This window comes from Rhineura floridana, chromosome 5 (assembly GCF_030035675.1).
Source record: "Rhineura floridana isolate rRhiFlo1 chromosome 5, rRhiFlo1.hap2, whole genome shotgun sequence".
In the NCBI taxonomy this organism is placed as follows: Eukaryota; Metazoa; Chordata; class Lepidosauria; order Squamata; family Rhineuridae; genus Rhineura; species Rhineura floridana.
This window is the reverse complement of record NC_084484.1, coordinates 3,980,968-4,002,803: the sequence shown is the minus strand read 5'-3', so window position 1 is coordinate 4,002,803 and position 21,836 is coordinate 3,980,968. Positions and strand designations below refer to the sequence as shown.

At 44.1% G+C, this 21,836-nt stretch overlaps 1 protein-coding gene across 7 annotated transcripts in view; it reads right to left on the bottom strand.

The window, feature by feature from the left end:
* Window positions 1-21,836, bottom strand: part of ATOH8 (atonal bHLH transcription factor 8) — a 111,806-nt gene that overhangs the window by 29,839 nt on the left and 60,131 nt on the right. The window contains exon 4 of one of the 7 annotated variants that reach the window (XR_009763075.1): window positions 21,135-21,236. The exons of the other annotated variants lie outside the window; for them this stretch is intronic. The gene's annotated coding sequence lies outside the window, so the exon portion shown is untranslated. Of the gene's footprint in view, window positions 1-21,134; window positions 21,237-21,836 lie in introns of those variants that run through there. 7 annotated transcript variants of the gene reach the window in all.

Genomic DNA, 21,836 nt, shown 5'->3' with positions numbered 1-21,836 from the left:
AACCTGTTCCTCCTGCAGGTGTGGCCAATGGAAACGCTTTGCTTTAGGCGATTAGTGTGCTCACTGCCTAAGTGAATGGGCAGCAAAATGGTAAATGCAATTAAAGGTAAACTAGTGTTAAAGTGAGGCCCACGGGGTCATACACTTTATAAAGATAATTCACATTATCTGAATTTCACATATATGAAGCACCAGTATGGGCCGACTCTGATATTGTACCATTGGAATCAGCACAACACAAGTTTCTGTCCAGAGTGCTAAGGCCATGGTCCATTTAGAGAGACGTTGCCACTCAGTGGAAATGCTTGCCCAGAAAGCAGCCATCTTCTTCTGGCTTTAAGATAGTATTTTAGCTGGCTTCACCTGTGGTATATGAGGACATGGGGAGGAACACTTGGGCAGTTAAGATGTGCTCGCTTATTTCCACACTTGGTTTTTGCTGGCCCATTTGTCTGCCAGGTTCCAGAGGGAAGATTGCATGATACCAATATTCAGACTATGACGGCACTTGCAGCTGGCTGGCAGTCCCACTTGTTATATAAAGGTTTTGCTATACTTCCTGGAAAGGTCCCCCCATACTTGTCCCTTATCTGTTCACATGAGTGTTTTATAGTCTTCTATCCTCATAACAACCCTGAAAAGTAAAGTGTTGTGCAATTCTAGCAAAACAACAAAAGGAACAGTACTAGCACCTTGAAAAATGAAATGGACTGCTTTCAAGTCAATTCCAACTTATGGTGACCCTATGAATAGGGTTTTCATGGTAAGTAGTATTCAGAGGTGGTTTCCCATTGCCTTCCTCTGAGGCTGAGAGGCAGTGACTGCCCAAGGTCACCCAGTGAGCTTCATGGCTGTGTGGGGATTCGAACCCTGGTCTCCCAGGTCATAGTCCAACTTCTAACCACTACGCCACACTGGCTCTCATGCTAGCACCTTAAAGACTAACCAATATTGAAAGGTCAGTCAGGTTTTTTTTCTGCCCAGAGACACATGGGAGGGACCCCTTTGCCATAGCTATACTTTTGGATTAGGATTGGCTGAGTGGTGCAGATTGGTCAGACAACAGTAGAATGACAAAAATGTAAGCAGAGTTTCTCTAAGTTAAAAGAATTATAGAGTATAAAATGTGTGTGGATCAGGAAAGAGTGTGTGGGTTGTTTTTTGGGGAGTGGATTTTTTAAAAATTGCTTGACATTCTCATTGGGAGGGCTGTACCCCAGTACCCATAGCCCCTACTGGTGTGTATGCAGCCAAAGTGAAATAAGGAATCCCCTTGCTCTCAATAGGTGCTGGATTATGCTTGGACCAGGGTAAGGAAACAGAGAAAACATCCCTATGTATTGCCCAAATGGCTCAGTCTCTCCTTACCTCCCTGCCATCACAATGTGAGTAAAGACAGATGATGATGATGATTTATATTTGTTACCTGCCCTTCACCATGAAGTCCCTGAGTGCGTTGCAACCATTAAAAATACAATATTAAAAATATTTAAAATAGATTACAATCATGAGAATAGGGTGGATCCTCAAGTATATATCTCATGTGTCAAAAGCCTGGGTAAAGAGGCTTTCAAGGAAAACTACAGAAAGAAGGTGCACCTCTGTGGGGAGGGCATTTCAGAGCTTAGGGGCTGCCACACAGAATGCCCTCTCCTGGGCCACCCCCCACTCTGAGGCCAATGGAACTACAGAGGCCCCTGTTGTCAGTCTTAACATCAGAAACAGCCTGTAGGGAAGAAGGTGGTCTTTCAGTTATTAATTGATTGATTGATTGATATCCCGCCCTTTCTCCCAGCAGGAGCCCAGAGTGGCAAACACAAGCACTAAAAACACTTTAAAACATCATGAAAGCAGACTTCAAAATACATTAAAACAAAAATCTTTAAAAACTTTTTTTTAAAGCTTCCAAGACATCTTTTTTAAAAAAGGTTAAAAACATTTTTAAAAAGGTTTAAAAACTTATTAAAAAGCCATTCCAACACAGACACAGACTGGGATAAGGTCTCAACTTAAAAGGCTTGTTGAAAGAGGAGGGTCTTCAATAGGTGCTGAAAACATAACAGAGATGGCACCTGTCTAATATTAAAAGGCCTACATTATTTATTAATAATATTTAGGGCCAGGGCCGGTTCCAAAGGGCGGCCAGGTTGGGCACTGGCCCGAGAGCTCTGCAGCTCTAGGAGCCCCTGGGGGGCCCTCCGCTCCCCTTCCGTGATCCCGCGGATCACAAGATGAGCTTCCGAACCGCCCGCCATCCCCAGCCCTTCACCTACCTTTCTCTGCTGTTCGCGCAGGGTTGCCATCAATAAAGATGGCGGCCAAGGTTTCCGTAAGGGACTGAAGCCTCTGCCGCCATCTTGGTTGATGGCAGCAATGCGCGCACTGCATGCCATCAACCAAGATGGCGGCAAAGACTTCAGTCCCTTACGGAAACCTCGGCCGCCATCTTTATTGATGGCAACCCTGCGCGAACAACACAGAAAGGTAGGTGAAGTGCTGGGGATGGCGGGCGGTTCAGAAGCTCATCTTGCGATCCGCGGGATCACAGAAGGGAAGCAGAGGGGCCCAGGGCAGGCTAATGCCCAAGGGCCCCCACATTCCTGGAGCTGGCCCTGTTTAGGGCCTAAGTTGTTTGAGGCTGTAAACCAGGGATGCTAACAGAATTTCTTTGCCTGATACACTGCATGTGGATTAGGCCTCCTGCATCCTCCCTCCCACTGGCAAGAACTGCTGCTTATGTACATTTATGAACCAGCCTAGCCTACCCCACAGGACTATTGCATAAATAAAAATGTGGGCTGGGAGGATAATATACACAACCTTGGGCTCCTGGAGGTGGGGAAGCAAGATACAACTATATAATGTCATTCACAGATCGTGTACAGAAAAATAAACATGCACAAGGCCAGAAAAGCAGCTTCCCCTTGCTTTAACTGCAATGTTTCATAGTCCTGATATTTACAGCAAAATACAAAACCAAAACAAGTTTGTCAATCCTGATAAATAACAAGCAAAAAGTATGTGCTGTCTCACACCATGGATATCTGAATTACCAGCTCTCAGGCTGTCCTACATCACAGGGCTTTTGTGAAGATAAAAAGGGGGAGGGGAAGATAATGTACAGAGCCTTGAGCGCCTGGGAGGAAAATAAGATACAAATACACATAAACAAGCAACAAATAACTCTTAACCGTGTGCAGTTTCACAACTCTCAGCAAAGCAGACACAAAACATTTTGCCAGCCTTCATAAATAAAAATGTAGTCTGTAGGCATTTTAACTTGTTACAGGTGTATGGGGTTTGATGATTTTATGGTTGTATTTGCTGATTCATTTTGTATTTTATATTTTTGTTTTACAGTTATTGTATATTAATAAACAACAGCCCAGTGATTACAAGATGTCAGATTGACTTACTTAGGAAAAAAAATAGCTAAGAGTCTGGGCCCCCTGCTGGCTTCGGGCCTGGGCTCCTACTGGGAGAAAGGGCAGAATAGAAATCAAATAAATAAAGGGTACCCTACACCCACTGTTAGCAGCCCTGCTAGTTTTCCAGAGGGCTCTGGGGGGTTTTCTGGCTGATAGCACTGGCGCGCCTGTCGAGGCCCTGGTCGATCTGTGGAATACGGAGATGACTCGGGCCATTGACATGATCGCTCCCACACGCCCCCTTCAGTGCAGAACTCATGCAGCACCGTGGTATACCGCGGAGCTGAGAGTGATGAAGCAAGAGAGAAGGAGGCTAGAGTGCAGGTGGAGGCGAACTCCTGACGGATGTAATCATTCTTTGGTAAGTGCTTCCACTAAGTTGTACGTAAAAGCGGTCAGGGCGGCGAAAAAGTCTTATTTTTCTGCCACTATTAGATCATCTCTTTGCTGCCCAGCGGAGCTATTTAAGGTGGTACGAGGGCTTTTACATTCTGGCCCTCCTGATACTAAGGAAACATCGGAAGCCCGCTGCAACGAATTTGCGGAGCACTTCCAAGATAAGATTGAATGCATCCGTCGGGACTTAGACTCTGATGTTATGACAGATGACTCCATTGAAGTGTCCAGAGCGCGGTCTTGTCCTTCATTGTTGGATGAGTTTCAGTTGGTGCAGCTCGAGGAAGTGGACAAGGTGCTTGGAATGGTGCGGGCGACTACATCTGCCCTTGATCCTTGCCCATCTTGGCTGGTGAAGGCTGGCAGGGCTGTAACCACCGGCTGGGCCAAAGAGGTGATAAATGCTTCCTTGAGAGAGGGAGTAGTCCCTGGCAGTCTCAAGGAGGCAGTAGTGAGACCTCTTTTAAAGAAACCTTCTTTGGACCCAGATGTTTTGAACAACTATAGACCGGTGGCGAATGTCCCTTTTTTGGGCAAGGTTTTGGAGCGGGTCATTGCCACCCAGCTCCAGGCGCTTTTGGATGAAACCGATTATCTGGATCTGTTTCAATCCGGTTTTAGGTCCGGTTTTGGCACTGAAACAGCCTTGGTCGCCCTGTATGATGACCTCTGTCGGGAGAGGGACAGGGGGAGTGTGACCCTGTTGATTCCCCTTGATCTCTCAGCGGCGTTTGATACCATCGACCATGGTATCCTTCTGGGGAGGCTTGCGGAGTTGGGAGTTGGGGGCACTGCTTGGCAGTGGCTCTGCTCCTACTTAGCGGATCGTCGCCAGAAGGTAGTGCTTGGGGAACATTGCTCGATACCCTGGACTCTCCATTGTGGAGTGCCTCAGGGATCGGTTCTGTCCCCCATGCTTTTTAACACCTACATGCAGCCTCTGGGTGCGGTCATCAGGAGTTTTGGAGTGCGCTGCCATCAGTACGCTGATGACATGCAGCTCTACTTCTCCTTTTCACCTTCTTCAGGTGAGGCTGTCGATGTGCTAAACCGTTGCCTGACCGCGATAATGGACTGGATGAGAGCTAATAAACTGAAACTCAATCCAGACAAGACCGAGACACTGTTGGTGAACTCTTTTTGTGCCCAGATGGTGGATGTTCAACCTGTTCTAGATGGGGTTACACTCCCCTTGAAGGAACAGGTTCGTAGTTTGGGTGTCCTTTTTGACCCTTCCTTCTCACTGGAGGCTCAAGTGGCCTCGGTGGCACGGAATGCGTTTTACCATCTTCACTTAGTTGCCCAACTACGCCCCTATCTGGACAGCGACGATTTCGCCTCAGTTGTTCACGCTCTGGTAACCTCTACACTGGATTACTGTAATGCGCTCTACGTAGGGCTGCCCTTGAAGACAGTTCGGAAACTACAGCTAGTGCAAAACGCGGCAGCCAGGCTGTTGACAAGGACCAATCGGTCCGCGCATATAACACCTGTCCTGGCCCGTTTGCACTGGCTCCCTATTTGTTTCCGAGCCAGATTCAAGGTGCTGGTTCTGACCTATAAAGCCTTACACGGTGTGGGACCGCAGTACCTTGTGGAACGCTTCTCCTGCTATGAACCTACCCATCCACTTCGTTCAGTATCTAAGGCCGTCCTCCGGGTACCAACTCATCAAGATGCCCGGAGGATTACTACTAGATCTAGGGCCTTTTCTGTGGTGGCCCCCAAATTGTGGAACAGCTTACCAGAGGAAATATGCCTGGCGCCTACGGTATTTTCTTTTAGGCGCCAGGTTAAGACCTGGCTATACTCGCAGGCATTTTAATGTTTTAATGTTTAATGTTAATTGTTCATCTTAATGTTTTAAATTTTCCTGTTATTTGAATCGGATTTTATTGTGACATGGTATTTTAACTCTGTTTTGTACACCGCCCAGAGAGCTACTAGCTATGGGCGGTTTAAAAATGAAATGAAATAAATGAATAAATAAACACTAATGGGTTAGGCCTGGAAACAAACCGGCAACCAATGCAGCCATTTTAAAAGAGTTGTTCACGCTCTGGTAACCTGTAGACTGGATTACTGTAATGCGCTCTACGTTGGGCTGCCCTTGAAGACTGTTCGGAAACTACAGCTAGTCCAGAATGCAGCAGCCAGATTGTTGACGCGGACCAGAAGGTCCGCTCATATAACACCTGTTCTGGCCCGTCTGCACTGGCTTCCTATTTGTTTCCGGGCTAGATTCAAAGTGCTGGTTTTGACCTATAAAGCCCTACACGACATGGGACCGCAATACCTGGTGGAACGCCTCTCCCAATATGAACCTACCCGTACACTGCGCTCAACATCTAAGGCCCTCCTCCGAGTACCATCCCATCGAGAAGCTCGGAGGGTGATGACTAGAACCAGGGCCTTTTCAGTGGTGGCCCCCGAACTGTGGAACAGTCTTCCCAATGAGGTGCGCCTGGCGCCGACGCTGCTATCTTTTTGGCGCCAGGTGAAAACCTTTTTATACTCCCAGGCATTTTAAAGTGTATTTTAACAACATTTCTGTATTTTGGTCGTTGTTTGGTTCTTTATTGTTTGTTTGTTTTGTTCCTTGATTTATTGTATTTATTGTGTTTATATATTATGCTTGTTTTTATCTTTTTGTACACCGCCCAGAGAGCCTTCGGGCTTAGGGCGGTATATAAATTAAATTAAATAAATAAAATAAATAAACCAATTGAAATGTTAAAGTCATCTCCAAGGGTGTTGCAATAATCCAGCATGGGGTACAGTGGCTAAGTCATCTCTGTCCAAAAGGGGTTGTAACTGGTAAACCGGCCAGAGTTAGAAATACACTAACCATTGAGGCCAGCTGAGCTTCCAGTAACAACGTTGGCTCCAGAGTATCCCCAAGCTACAGCCCTGTTCCTTCTTGGTGAGTCCAGCCCTATCCAGAACAGGCCATCTCCCCACCTCCTGGACTCGAGAACTGAGAACACATAACACCCTTCCCTTTTCAGGATTCAGCTTCAATTGATTGGCCTACATCCAGCCCATCACTGCCTCTGAGCATTAGTGTAGCATTTCAACCTCCTCGCCTGGTTCACATGGAATAGAGAGATAAGACTGAGCACCATCTGTATAATGGTCACTCTAAATCTTCTGACAGCTCATCGTGACTTCAGATAGACATTAAATAGCATGGGGCATAAGATGGAACCCTGCAGGATGCTACAGGAAACTCCCATGGTGCTGAACAGTCCCCCCCATAACTACATCCTGGAAATGGACCTGAAGGCAGGAACAGAACCACTGAAGTACAATCCCCAACCCCCACCTCCCTGAACCACTCCAGAAGTATACTGTGGTCAATAGTATCAAAAGCCACTGAGAGGTCAAGGAGAATGAGCAGGGTCACACTCCGCCCATCTCTCCCCCGACAAATATCATCAACCAGCGTGACCAAGGCAATTTCACTACCATGACTGGGCCTGATGTTGGACTGAAATGGATCCAGATAATTAGTTTCATCCAAAAATGCCTGAAGCTCGGCTGCAACCACCCTCTAAAGCACCTTGCCAGGATATTTGCTATTGGGTGAGAGTTGTTTGTTCAAGGAGTTCTTCTTAAGGATGGGATACACCACAACCTCCTTCAGGCAGCTGTTACCTTCGTCTCCTCCAATGACTCATTAAGCACTCCCTGGACCCACCCAGTCTATACCCTATGGGTACTTCTATGAAGCCAGGGTAGGAAGGGGTCAAGGGGGCAGGTGGTTGCTACACTTCTTCCAGCAGCTTATCCATATCCTCAGGTCACAATTAGCAAAACTAAACCAGTACAGATGGAAGAGTCAATGCTCTGGACACCACAACTTACTCTACCTGGAGCATTCAATTCTGAATCTGAGCAATTCTGTAAATATCTCCCAAATTTGTTGCAGCAGGTTCGGGATAGACCAGCAGGGGAACTTCCTGACCCACAAACTCATTACTGGTGATGGGGCTGTGTTTGGTCTGCAGGGTCATGTAGGCCTGCATGTACATAGGATATGACTGAGAGGCAGGTTTATTCATTCTTGTTGCAATCAAGGACTTGCATTTGATTTTCTTTCAGATAGCAGATAGGTTATAAGGCACTTGTGAAGCATGTAATGTCTGAAAATGGCAGCTGCCCTAATAAACTTGATAAATTGGTAGGAGTGGGGAATGTTACACATGAAACACTCTACTAAGCCAAAACTGTTGAAGAATTCAGCTGCTTTGTGTGGCTTAGCTTCCAATATTGTGTCTCCAAGTCACATTTTTCTTATGAACACAATCAGATCTTAGCAAAGCACAGCTTTCTCTTCCCCTAATCATGGATGGGCTTGTGGATTTAGTGCACAAGCCACTTGAAGAAGCCCCATTGAAATAAATGGGCTTAAATATAATTAAAAGTGGTTTCATCTCTGCATGTTCCTATGTAACAGAAAAAAAGTAATCAGTCATTAGTGATCTATATCTCCTCATATTCTTGTTCTATGAACAAAACATTTTTGGCATATCTTTTTACAAAGTCAGGGTTTGTGACATTGTGACAGCCAGTACTCTACTCTAAAGTTGTATAGCAAGGAGTAATGAAGGGTTGGGTGGAATATGGGGCAAAACTCATAGGGTTCATACAGCTCAAAACATAGCAGTCTTCATCATAGGGCTCCTTCACATAGGAAGAGCATGCCGATCCAGCCAAAACGGAATACTTTATGTTCTACTGATGTCGAGATAGTTAAACATTTCTTTAAATCCATCCCATTGAAAACAATGGGACAAAGATAACTTTGGCTGGATCATGTAAACACATAAAATGTTTTATATTTATAGTGCATGTGTGCAACAAACACATTTGAAAATGTCTGTGTTCTAGAGGTACATGCACCAGGAAGCTGCAACTGGTCACAGCCACCCACTGCATGTATATGTGGTAACAAACATGCACTTACTGGGGGAGGGGGGTGGCTTGGTGAGTGACCAAGATGGATGCCTGAGACTTTTGCTGTCTTGTACATGACACTAATTTGACACTAAATGCGCTACTAACACTGAAACTGAAAATATATTAACCAGAGTGAGCGTCCTGAGAATACAGCATACGTCTAGCCATTCTCTTAAGCAGAATCGAGGGGATCTTTACCTACTTGAAACTACCTACCCACTAGCTCTGTGCAGGCCTCTGAGAGTGAGTCTGGTTTTGACATAGGGAAAGGCTCTGAAACCCACCAAAATGGTGAGCCCATCTAGATGATCTTTTACCAGGACATTTATAATCACTTCGTTAGGAATTAAATAATGAATGGGCCAAATTGCTACAGCCACTCAAAAATCACTTGGGAGATCTGATCTCAAGGGTTTCTGATGTACCCATCAAGGATATGGTGTCATTTTAAGTCGCATGGCTCAGTAAATGCTGCCCTTACTTGAACCTGACTGTAAATGTCATTGAGAGGACACAGAGGGCCCTGGGCACAGGGCATCCCAATAGCAACTTAACCAAAGCTTTCATAGTCCGCTTTTACTGCTTCCTCATCAAGGAGAATATCTACAAAACCTTTAGTGGGATACAGAACATAACCTGCCAGGGTCACCTGGTTCATGTTTATCAGGGCCTTAGCCAGGAGACCTTGCAAAGAAGGAAAGGGTTAAAGTCCTATACCGAGGCACTTCATGAGGTGAGAATATCTTATCGGTGGGGTTTCCCCTTTCGATTGATTATCTGTCATTAAGGATGACTGCTGTCAGCAGTCTCAAAGGCACAAGTAGAAGAGATTCTGGCAGAGTTTAAGCTACAGCAGACAGGGAACAGGGTAAGGGTGAAAGACGGTGAGCCAGAGAATCAGATCCCAATGAAAGGTCCAGCGAAAGGAAAAAAGGATAAGAAATGGTCTCATATCATGGGATGCCAAGCCCATTCTCATCTTTCATGTGCAACTCAGTTACTTATGTTATGACAGGGCCCTGACTGTTCAGTGGATTTTGGTACTCTCTTATCTGTGCTTTTAGACGTTTTATGAATACTGGTTCACTAACAATTCTGTCCTGTCTTTAGTTGTTTGCTTTGCCCTGATATATGGGGGGGGGAGGGGGAGTAGCCGAGGCTAAGTTGTCACCAATGGTGGCTGATGCCCACTAGACCTGGTAGGGCTGCTACAGGGGCATGGCCAATGAAGTCATGGCCAAGTTCTGGTTTACTCCCCATCTTCCTCCCTTGCAGACATACTGTGGACACTTAAGCATTGCAGTTTTACAAATAGCATCTAACTTAAGTGAAAAGTGTCTTACTTTGGTTCAAGAAGGGGTCCTTGCTTGTCACAGTAATTTCTCTGATGGCAGAAAAGTTGTGTGGCCTCCACCTGTTCTGGTTCTTTCCCTGTTCTCCTCATTTGCAAAGAAACAGTGGATTCTTAAACATTGCCGTTTTAGTAATATATAGCATCTAAGAGAGCTTTAGTCCTATGCTCACTCTCATGAGTAAGCCCCACACAACACAGTGGGGTTTATTTATTTCTGAATAAGATGAAGAGCAGAATCTCTTCTTCCCCACACCCTGACAATAAAAAGGCCCAGTCAGGCCCATGAAGAAGCCAGATTCCTCCCCCACCTTATGATGCCAACCAAACATTTTGGTTTGCCACCAAGAATCTCCTCTCCCTTCCCTTCCTCCTACAATACATAGGGCCCATGAAGAAACCAGATTCCACCTACTCCCATGCCAGCCAAACATGCTTTTCAGGGAGTCTTTGATTTTAAGAAAGCAAACGCTGAGAGTAGCCATACATGTACCCTGGATTTCAGGAAAGCCAATTTTAATAAACTCAGAACAATGGTAAGTAAGATTCCATAGCAAGTGACAATAATGAGAAAAGTACCCCAAGATCGGTGAGAGTTTATAAAAATCGGTGGGTGGTTATAAAGAGGAAATTCTAAAGGCACAATGGCAAACAATTCCTTCAAGGAAAAAAGAGGGAAGACAGAAGAAGTCAGTGTGGCTTCACAGAATGCTTAGAGATGACCTTAAAACAAAAAAGGACAATACAGAAAGTGGAAGGAAGGCCAGACCACAAAGGAATAATACAGATGGGTAGCACTGAATTGCAGGGATGGTGTCAGGAAGGCTAAAACTGGGAATGAGCTAAGGTTAGTGAGAGATGCCAAAAGCAACAAAAAAAGCTTTCTTCGGGTACATCCATAGTAAGAGACAGAGAAAAGAAATAGAGCTACTCAGTGAGGATGGCAGAATGATAACAGATGACAAAGAAAAGGCGGAAGTGCTCAGTTCCTACTTTGGCTCAGTCTTCTCCCCAAAGAGGGTCTATGACCTTCCTCAGAAACGTGTAGTTGAAGGGGCAGAATTGCAGTTTGAGACTGATAGACAAACACTCAAGGAATACCTAATCACTTTGAATCAGTTCAGATCTCTAGGGCCTGATGAACTGCATCCTAGCATATTGAAGGAACTGGCTGAAGAATTCTCGGAACCACTGTCTATTCTCTGCAAAATCGTGGAAGATGGGTGAAGTCCCGGATGATTGGAGGAGGACTAATGTTGTCCCTATCTTCAAAAAGGAGGAACTGGGGAACTACAGACCACTCAGCCTGACATCAATCCCTGGAAAAATTCTGGAGCAGATTATAAAGCGGTCAGTCTGTAAGCTCCTTGAAAACAATGCAGTGATTACTAGAAGCCAATGTGGATTTATCAAGAACAAATCCTGCAAGACTAATATTATCTCATTTTTTTATGTGGTAGACTGTGGGAACGCTGAGGGCTCCACAGGCTTGGGCCCCCTACACTGAAAGCACGGCTTCTAGTTGTCACAAGCCATGCATCTGATCCATGGGGTCCACCAACAGAGACTCCCCCAAAGATTTCAGTGATCAGGCCGGGATATAAGGGATCCAGCGGTCCTGGATTCAAGTTGTTAAGGGGCTTGTAACATATGGGCAGACAGTGCAAGCTTTTAAGCACAGGAATTATGTGCTGGTGGTAGTTTGTCCCCATCAACAGTCAAGCCACAGCATTTTGCACCAGCTAGAGCTTCCAGACCAGGCACAAGGGTAGTCCCACATAGAGCACATTGCAATAATCAAGCCTTGAAGTTACCAGTGCATGAATCACTGCAGCAAGGCTAACCCATCAGGCACATCAGCTGTAGCTGGTAAAAGGCACTCCTAGCCACCGAGGCTGCCTGAGCCTCAATTGACAAAGATGGATCCAGGAGCACCCCCTAACTACGCACCTGTTCTTTCTAAGGGAGAGTTACCCCATCCAGAACAAGCAATCTCCCAGACATCCATCCATAGTGCCTGTCTTCCCATGGTTCAAGCTCAGATTATTAGCCTTTATCCATTCCACAATTGCATCCAGACAGCATTCCAGACCATGCTCCACCTCTCCCATCATGGAGAAATAGAGCTGTGTATCATCAGTGTACTAATGACCAATTCAAATAGAGGTTAAACAGCAGTGGTGGCAGGATTGTGCATTGTGGCACACCATAGCACAAAGACCATGGGGTCAAGACACGATCCCTCAGTGCTATTCTCTGGACATGGTCCTGGAGGTAGGAATGGACCTACCTTAAAACAGTGCCCCCATTAGCTATTCCACAGAGCTGGACCAGGAGAATATGGTGGTCAATGGCATCAAAAGCCACTGAAAGCTCAAAAGTGGGAGAGGCACATTCCCCCTGTCCTGCTCTCAATACAGGTCATCCATCAGGGTGATCAAGGCCGATTTAGTCTCAAAACCATGCCTAAACCCAGATTGAAAGGATCCACATAGTCCATATCTTCCAGGAACTCCTGCAACTGCTCCACCACCACCACCACCACCACCATCTTGCCCCCCAAAAGGTATTTGTATCTGGCAGTAGTTATTGTAAACTGCAGGGCCCAAGGTGGGCTTCTTCAGAGTGGACACACTACTGCTTGTTTAAGGGCAGCAGGCACCACTCCATCACCTAGAAATGTATTCTCCACACCCTGGACACACCCAGTCATGTACACACACACCCCAACTGGCTTTCACTAGCAAGAAGCTCACTGCATCACTGCAAGAGTCCTGTCCATATCATCAGGGCACATAAACGGAAACCAATCCCATAAAATATGGGAAGGTGCTGCATTGGACACCTAGACTGGGCTTGTGAAAACTGCTGCATCTAAGGCACTGCAGAGCTGAGTGACCTTATCCAAAGAAACTGCTCAGAGCATGCTACCGAGTGCTCCAGAAAGCCATCCACCACTTCTGGTATGGTTAGCCTCCGGACCACTCAAAATAACTGCTGGATGGCACATCGAGGATTTGATCCTGGCAGCAAAGTAATTTTTCACTGCCTTGACCGTCACTTGGTAGGCAGAATTGTGTGAGCTACCAAGTGTTCAAGACAGCTTTGGAGTGAGTTTTCTACCATCTGCATGGGTATTCTGCCATCTGCATTCCAGTCTCCCCCTTTAATTGAGCAGAGGACAGTTCTTTATAAAGCTGGATCTGATCTTGCATTCCCGCTTTCCCATATAATTTTTCAAGGTTAACATCTCATTTGCAGTGCCTTCATTTTTCACATATAAGCTGTGAGTCAGCCAAATGTTGAATTAGAAGAGCTTTAGACTTATGGTCCTTTGAGTCTCATCTTGCAATGTTCTCAGCTCCTTGTGTGGGTCTTTCTGTCCTCACAACTTCCAGAAGTCCTTCATCTCTACAACCATGCATTTTGTATGATTCTGTATAGCCATGCATACACATTTTCTGGTTGTAGCTTTAGGATCAAGGTATGCCTGTTAATGCCTGCCTGAGGCATTTTATTATCTCACTCAAAACTTTCTGCACCTTTAGTAAACTGTGCCTATTAGAGTTTGGTATATATAGCAGCAGAGAGCAGAAATGAGTAGTCTGATAAAACTGGTGGTTGAAAGAACAAAGAAAGTTAAGGTTATTAAGTGCCTGCTGAGCCTGTTTGATACTTGAAGCTGAGCTGCAACTGTTGATCAAGTTCACAAGGAAGGATATAACATCTCCCCCTTCCAGAACAGTTTTCACCCCCCAAAATTGAAGGTCCCTGTTTTCATGATCCTCTGTCTTTAACTGAAGCTCTTTGATGATGCCTGCTATTTTTTCTATTTTCTGCTGCTGCTTCAGGCCAAGCTTAATAGCAGCATCAATTGTGCGAACTGCATCTGAAACCTTGGTTATTAGCTCACTCCGTCTCCCTTCTATGAGCTGCAATAGCTTCGCCCATTTTTTTCCTTAGGAGCTGGAAGTGTTCGGGAATTTCAGGGCTAACATTGACCAGGGTGTGCTTTGACACCTTTCCCAGGTCCTTCTCATCACAGCGCTTTTTTCTCTCTCTGAGAAGAATTTTTTTCCCTTACAGGTAAATTAGAGGTTTCTTAAGGAGGTTTCATGCTTCATTCCGGCAGAGATAACTCTAGTCAATTTCATGTCAATTTCATTTTTGCTGTTCTTCTAGGGTTTTAAGGCCCTGGTTGCTGGACAGCCAAGCTTTCATGCATACCTCTTTGCTGACAATCAAGCCATGCTCCAACCATTCTCTTTGTTAACCATATCTTTGCATGAGCAAAGAATACAGGTAACTGGTTGCCACAAAAATTACCAGCTGGAGATGCTTCCAGAAGGTGGACTAAAAAGGATAGACCCCTTCTCCTCTGACAGGAGGCGATGTGATTGGTGGTGATAAGAGAACAGTTAGACCTGTGGCCAGTCTTGTCTTGGGACTGGGCTGGAGACACAGAGGTTTCACTTGCTCTCTGTCCTGAATCCAAAGCTATGGCTTTGCCCCCACCCTTGAAAGCCTAATGGAGGAACGAGATCTGTTGGAGTGTTAATGCTAGGTGTACTTCCATGTTATGCTCACCCTGTATGCGTGTGTAAATAAGTCCATATATCACAAAGACGCCACTGGCTCCAGTGACCTTCATTCTAAGGAAAACAAACTTGAGGTATGCATCCCTGATATCTCACACTGCTTGGATACTGGTGTGCATATAATAGTATTATGACTGATCCTAAACCCAATTAGCCAACGTTCGTTTTTTATGAAGGGTGTACTCACATGTGAGGCTTAAATCACTTTTGGGCATCTGTAGTGCTATTTACCTGACCATCTGAATGTTGTGCATACAGAACAAAAAAGGAATGCTGGGGGTATGCAAAAAGCAAATGATCAAATACACTTGCCTGGTAATGGAGTCTGAACTGGAGCTACTGCCCAGGAATAAGACCTTGGGGTACTACATGTAGTGGATAGCACTAGAAGCGCCAAATGCAATAGTGGGAGTATTTCCTTGGGATTAATGCAGAGATGCATCAGGAAGAATTTGTTATTTTATATTTTTCAGTTTGGACACACAAGAATAAGGCTCTCAGGTTTCAGAAATCAAACAGTGTTCACAGCTTGTGAAGCTAAAGTTTATCATCAGAAGCACCAGAGCTAGTCTCCTTTCTGTTCCACTGACCTTGGTGCTTTTTCCCTCTTCTTGCTCACCTCCATCATCTTTGTGTCAGCCCTTCAAATATTCAAAGATGGCTATCATATCGCCTCTTAATCATTATTTTTCCATACTCAACTCTTTCAAACTTTCCTCTCAGGAATTTATATACATACATAGCACCCCATTAAATCATTTAACATTTTTGCTGCCCATGTGTAGCTATGGTTATGCACATAGTGATTATCCCATAGTATCTATATCATAGTTATACCCCAATTTAAAAAAATGTTAAATATTTCAATGAGTGCTACTTATATATAATTGGTTTTACACAAGCGTTGTGTGGCTCTTGTAACTGCCATGTACATAAGCAAGAAGATCATCTGGCTATTTTCACTATACATAGCCCTGGGCTCCTACTGGGAGGAAGGGCGAGATATAAATATAATAAAATAAATAAATGGCTCTCAATCCGCCGGACCAATCTGCAAAATAAGCAAGCTGCAATTCGTTAGAGTACAGACAAGGTAACAGAACGTTTTTTTTACTTTAAATTAAGAAAAAATACTCATAGACCTTGAAGTTTACATTCTGAAATTTCCTAAGCTCTCCGTAATACTTGGCTGCAGTCTTGCACACATTACTTGGGAATACACCCTATTAAACTCAGTAGGCCTTACGTCTGAGTAAATATGCACAGGATTCAGGCTGTATGACTACTGTTCCAATGCAAGAAGGGTTTTTGTTTTTAATTCTGGGCTTTGTGAAACCGATAAAATCACAAGTTCAGCCAACCATAACAGAATTTAGAATATGCATCTCTGCACAGGTAATTTCACTGCCATAAAATGTTTATCTCATGTCACGTTATATCCTTGTTTTGCAGTATAAAAGTAAATGCTTGCATCCTTTAAAAAAAAGTGTCAAGGAATGCATGCCTGAAAGAAAATTGAGCACAAAGAATAAAAAACTTCATTCTGGCCTCAAAGAGGAGCAAAACTACACCAATAAATGCTACACCAATATTGGACAGCATCTTACATTATAATCCTTTTATTTTTAATTCTCTACAAATATATATACATGGACATATATTTGTTGGTAATTAAAAAACAGAAAAATTCTAGCAGCAAGCTCTTATTGAGTGGCAACTGTTCTGCTGTTATTTATATGCTAGCTTCCTCTCTCACAAAGACCTTTTGCAGGGTCCCCCCCCCCCGCGCTGCCTCCCTAACAGCTGCTCTCAATGTTGTATCCTGAGTGATGATGAGGTTCTGAAAGTGTTTTTTTGGAACAGATGGCTAGGAGAGTGCTGGGGAATGTGCCAGCAGAAAGCTGGGGATGTGCCAAATCCTGCAGTGACGGAGTGTTTTGGGTTCCAGCTCGCGTGCCTTTCCCCTGCCCTCTGCCCTGAGTGGCGCCAGCAGGACTTCCCAACTAGCACTCTGAACATCTGGAGTCTGCGACTGCCAGGAGAGCAAGAGAGGCAGGGGGAAGGGGAGAGGGGGAGGGAGGGAGGGGGGAGGAAACCCTCCCTGCTCCAGCTCAGCTTCCATCTTCTCACAATGTTACTCACTAGCAGAACAACTAATCAAAACCAAAAGGGTGCACTTGTGTGTGTGTACTGCATGCATACACACACACACACACAAGTTAACCAGCTGTAGGTCAATCTCCCCCAACTGCTAGTCACTGTTACGTTCAGGAAACTAATGAAGCAAGCAATATTATCTTTCAAATACTGGACTCAGAGTGGCTAGGTGGTGTGGAGGAGGGGAAAGCAAGCCAAGAAAAATCTAGTTTCTCTCTAATTGTGATGTACATGAGATATGTTCTGAGGGTCACATTCTGCATTGCTCAGGTTCAAAAAGAAGTAAACCCAAGGCAATTCTGAGTATGCTTCTTTTTTTTCCAAAACAAGTGACACAAACCATACAGCGTCCAGGTGAAACTGTACTAGTAGCTTTTGTGTTCTGTGTTCTGTGTGTGTGTACGTACACATGCATGGAGTTGCTATATGGCAAATCTTTGTGGTGCCAATTAAGGATCTGAAGCTAGGAGTGAGGGCAGAATTAGATATGCTTCATAAGATCACATAGGAAGGGACCTTGGCCCCTGATACAGGGGAAATATGTGAGAATCAGGGAATAATTAACTATTACAAGTACCACAGGAAAGGAATCTGGCTGTTACTCTAGAGCAAATAAATATCTGAACAGTTCTGCACATTAAGGAAACCCGTGTTACATCAGTTTTCCTGCAGCAAACACATAAAGCATTATATACACATCTGTAAACTCTGGACTAATTAAGATTCCCAGACCTCTGTACATGGTTGTTTAAAGGTGTATGGACATGCATTTATTATATTCACACTTTACGTATTTGCTGAGGGAAGCAGCGGTGTTTCCTGCAGAATCCTAATGTATATACACCCTATGGGAATGTGCCTGTCCCTGCATGAAACTATGCAACTATCTCTCTGCGTACCTAACCAAACTCGGGTAGAGTTGGTAATCAAAGCAGTACGGCCTCCAGGAATATTCTAGCCAGCCTAGGGGCAGAATGTCCTTTTCCACAATGCTACAAGGAGCCCGGTCAGCTTTGTGGTCAGAGTTTTAAGAGCTACATATATCCATCGAAAGGAAGCAGCTGCAAGTTCAGACAATTAATGCAGCAGCTGACTGCTGATAGGGGTCTAGTTGTTTGAATACAGATGACAGTGATATTACCTCAGTTGCATTGGCTCTCACTTTGTTTCCAAGCTCAATTCAAAGTGCTGTTTCTTACCTTCAAAGCCCTAAATTGTTCTGAGATGCGCAAAACAGGACACAGGATTGCACCTTCTTGCCAGTAGTGCCCAGATTGCAGAACTTTACCCCAGAAAACCCACCTTACCACCTCATTGTGTGTTTTGGGGCTGTGTGTTTAGGTGTGCATTTTATAGAAATGCTTCCCAACTTTGACTGCCCAGGTTTGTTGATCTGGCTGGTTGTTTTAGCATTTGTTATTACTGCCGGTGACCAGTTGTTTTACTGGTTTTATTATTGTTTTGAACTGTAAGCCGCCCTAAAGATCCCAAGAAGGTAATTGTGAGGTAAATAATTCCAGGAGCCTTTTTGAAATGCTCTGGATGCTCAAGAGCACTATGTCATTGGCAAACAGATGGGCAGGGGCCAAAGCTTGGTGGTGGAGCACAGACTTTTCATGAAGAAGGCCCCAGGTTCAATTCCTAGTGTCTTCAGAAAACATGGAGAGCTGCTGCCACAAGTCATGAAAGGATCTGTCCATTTCAGTTCTCTTTGTTTCTCATTTCTCCTGTCTTAGAGCTGTGAAGGCCTGGGAAAAAACAGGTTTTTCCAAAGCCTTTTTTGGGTTTTTTTTTCTGAAAAATTGGAAAAATTGAAAAAAAAATGAAGAAAAAATGGATTATGGACTTTTTTATTTTAGCATGATGAATAAACTGTTTCATTGAATCTTGGTCCCCCCCCTTTTTCTCCGTTCTTTTTATGGGAATGGATGCTTTATGTCTGCTTCACACTGTGGAGGACTAGCGAAGACATTGTTATTAATTGTCTTTGTTATTAATGTTGATGGTTTCATCTGTTGTTTTTAAATTGTTTTGTGCCTGCTCCTCATAAAATGGCAAAACGAAAGAAGTTCCTTACAGTTCAGGACCTTGTAGATACATTTGTTACAAAAAAAGTAAAAAATTTAAAAAGTAAATTCATTTTATAATAATTGTATGAATAAAATGTACTTTTAATATACCAAATGTGATAATTTTATGCCAAACCAACTTGTACATAATTACATTTGATGTTTCTGAAGTAACAAAGTGACTTTCAATCTGTAAGAAGTGCTTATATTGCATTTTTTCCTTTTTTCCAAAAATTTCCATTTTTTTCTGGAAAAAAAACAGGGAAAAAACCATTTTTTCCATGGCTTCAATTTTACATCTCTATCCTTTCTTCAGTTTGTTCTTCACATTTTGCAGCAATCTGCATTTTTTAAAAAATGTTTTGCAAGCAATTTCTCCTAAAATAATGCATTTGTGTCTGTTATTTTCACTAATATATTCATTTGTATGTACACTTTCCCCTAATATATGTATTTTTGCAAACATTGCTTAGCTGGAGAACCGCATTGCAAAATTCAGGTAAGTGTGAATTTTGAAGGATGGCTGCGTTTCGGTTCTTATGTTGTTTTGGAAAGAGTGGATTTGATAAATTCAGCTTTAAATGTGAACTGAATTGAATTTCTCCTCCATCCCTAGCAGCCATACAGTGTAGATGATACGGAGCTATATGGACCAAGGGTCTGACTCGGTACAAGGGAGCTTCGTAAAAAATGGAAGTGGACTGCCTTCAAGTCGATCCCAACTTATGGCGACCCTATGAATAGGGTTTTCATGGTAAGCGGCATTCAGAGGGGGTTTACCATTGCCTCCCGCTGAGGCTGAGAGGCAGTGATTGGCCCAAAGTCACCCATTGAGCTTCATGGCTGTGTGGGGATTCAAACCCTGGTCTCCCAGGTCGTAGTCCAACACTCTAACCTCTATGCCACGCTAGCTCTCTAAGAGTTACAGTTTATTTAGTCTACTTTACCAGTGATCTGCACCTTCTGGGCTTTAATTCCTGCAGCAACTGCTGCAAGAGATGTGATTACGTGTGCCATGAGAAATAAAGTAAATGAAATAATGAAAAGATTCCCATAACCCCCAAAAGCCACCATGGAGGAGACTGTCTGTTGCATCTCTGCACAATTTACTTTGCCTTTTACCCATCAGCCTTTCCCAAGAGGGAGTAATTCAGTAGCATGAGCTACGACTGGGATTTTCAATTACCCCAATATACAGAACCAGCAGAATTCCCTTGTGCTGTCATATCTCTGCATGTGTAATCGACCTAAGTTTGCCTCTGGTCCTATTAGAAGGCTCACTAGTATATTTTCCTAAAAGCAGGCAATTCTTATTCTTACATACTCAAAAGTAAACCTTTTCTTGTGCTCTAATTTAATTCAGAAACAAATGGTGTCTTGGCTATGGTTAGAGCTGCTGGGAATCACAGGGGGGCAGACTGCTCTTGCCCTCAGGCCTGGCCTGTGGACTTCCCATGGGCATCTGGTTGGCAACTGTGAGAACAAGATGTTGGACTTGAGGGCCTTTGGTCTGATCTAGCAGGGCTCTTACATTCAAAATGTTTCTATTATGGATTGGTGGGGCAAGCTTGTCAAAGGTGGCTAAATGGTAGCCCACAAAGACTGGGAACCATTTTTTTAAAAGAAACTTAAAATAACGTGGTTGTTTCTTTTTAGTGGCTCATTAACTCCTTTAAAAAAATAATTCCTGAGTACCTCCAGCACTCAAACGTCCATACACGCTATCACAGAACTTAGAATATTAGCATGAGGAGAAGTGGAGGAGCATAACATTCATCCATGATTTCCTGTTCTTATCGCCAAACTGGGGGGGGGAGTGGACAGTATCAGGAACATCAGAAAGGGGTTCAAACAAAAAAGGCATATACAAGCCGTTAAATGCAACATCTGGAGCCTCTGCCTGTCAGAACAAGCTCTAACCAGCTACTTCTGGGGAGTGTGAAAACCTTGCACTGCAATGGAAAAACAGAATAAGTCTGGAAAAGACAGGAGGGAGGAAGAGGGAGCAGGCAGTGGTGCAGCCTACTGTGGGCATGTGAGCTTGGTGGGGGGACTGATTATCTTGGTTCACTGAATCTTTCCAGAGTACAGAAGAAAACCCCGCAGCCAAGTAATTTCCTAGGATTACTTACTGAAAACACAGCAGGTTAAAACACACTCACCACACAGAAAGCATGTCAGTTTCAAGATGGAAGAGACCAAGTGTTTGTTCAAATAATCAGACTCTAGGACTAAGCCTCCCTTCCAGTACAGATAAGCTGTTGTGCAATCAAATCTAAAATGGACAAATATAGTATCTTTAACTTACAAAGCTTTACATCTAATATGGACAGAGATTATATCAGATACGAAGCTGCTTTTAAGAAAACTGCTTTTAAATGTATACATTAAGAATGTGAGAAGCTGCCTTATACCAAGACAGACCATCGGTTTATATAGCCCACTATTGTTGACACTGATTGAGGGTGGCTCTCTGCGGTCTCTGATGGGAGTTTTTCCCAGTCCTACCAGGAGATGCTGGGTAGTGAACCTGGGGCCTTCTGCAAGGAAACCATGTGCTTGGCCACTGAATTTACAGCCCTTCCCCCAAAGAAGTCATACATCCCTTCCTTCCCATCCTTTACTTTTCAGAAACGCATCTTAGCTAATGGTACAAAGAGATCTTAAAAGTACTTGCTATATAATTTTTCTTCTATGGGAGTGTTGGGGAGCCTCTGGTCATAGGTCTGATTAGGCCCACCAGGCTGTTTTGGCTAAGCAGTGCTCACCTGCTGCAGGAAAAGGGATGTCTAGGCAAAAAGGGATTTGTGGGCACTGCTGATCAGCTAATTAGTGACACCAGCAAAGTCCTGGTCAAAGCTCGGTGCATGACTAT